The sequence below is a fragment of the Tupaia chinensis genome, unplaced genomic scaffold, assembly GCF_000334495.1.
Source record: "Tupaia chinensis unplaced genomic scaffold, TupChi_1.0 Scaffold145741_1, whole genome shotgun sequence".
Classification (NCBI taxonomy): domain Eukaryota; kingdom Metazoa; phylum Chordata; class Mammalia; order Scandentia; family Tupaiidae; genus Tupaia; species Tupaia belangeri.
The window spans coordinates 391,397-392,650 of NW_006205599.1; positions in this window are offsets into that span (position 1 = coordinate 391,397).

Genomic DNA, 1,254 nt, shown 5'->3' on the forward strand with positions numbered 1-1,254 from the left:
GGCATTGTCATTCCCCATGTGGTGTGTGGCGATTTCTTACTTTCCCTCTCTCTGTTGCTCTCTGGCAAGTGCATGCACCCTATGGCAAAAACCTTAAAAAAAAAAAAAGGGAAGAGGCTTCCTGTGCCCCTGGGGCTTGGAGGTCAGTGTCTGCACCGGCACTCAGCTGGCACTGTTTTCCTACCGCGGTGACATTTTCTGCCTGGAACCAGGTCAGAAATTCTGGATCCGAACTAGACTTCACTGTGTTTCTTGGGACAGTGCAGAGGAAAAGATGTATTCAGCCACCCAGCCTTGTAGGATTTGAGGTGCTATTTAGGGGAAGAAGGGCATAAGAAAATGTGAGGAACTGATAAGGGGTTTCAGGTTTCTGTCTTGACACTTTAGACCCTTCGCCCAGTTTTTTAACTTAATGGAAAAAAGGCAGTCGGGGAGCCCAGAGGCTTCAGAACTGTCTTTGCACCCCTCTCTCCCTGCAGCCCGCAAGGCTGCTCACGGTCCCTCCCTAGGCAAACTGGGCCACGCCATGACCACAAAGGAACATCACCCAATTTCCCAACAAGCTCTCAAACTGTGCTTCTCTTCCTGAGACTTTCCACAACTTGAAAGGATCCTAAATCTTCAGAGTTGAACTGGTTTTTGCTTTATTTAGCTGTGCTAGTAGCTAAAACCTGAGGCTGTTAGTGCAAAAGAAGCCCCAGTGTGTTCTTGAGGCAGACCTGGCCAGCCTGCCCTCGCCTTTGTCATGGAAAGCCAATGCATGGCCCGTGTTGGCACCATGAAAAAGAGGGGATTTCCTGTCAGATCCGAAAATTTTTAAAAAGGCCAGAACAAACCGGATACTTTCTAAATTCTTCTTCCCTAAAAGCTAAAATAGAAAGATTAAAAAAAAAAAAATCATGATGTCATATCAGGGGATCTTCACCAAAAGCTTGGAAGACTTGAAGAGCTGTCTTTTATTATTTAAAAAAGGATAAACATTACAATAATAATCACTCATCAGGTGACCAGGTGCTTTTTTTTTTTTTTTTTTTTTGCTTGAGGGTCTGTGTATCTGCACATCAGATAGAGAAGATGGGACCTGGTCCTATATTTCAATCTTTCATCTGTCAATTTTCCATCCTGTCAGGATCCTGGGCACATGAACACATGCTTGGTGTGTTTCTTGTGTGTGTGTGTGTGTGTGTGTTTTAAGAATTTGCCATGGAATGCATGAACTCACTGGAGAAAGAGAAAGAGTGAGAAAACACTCCC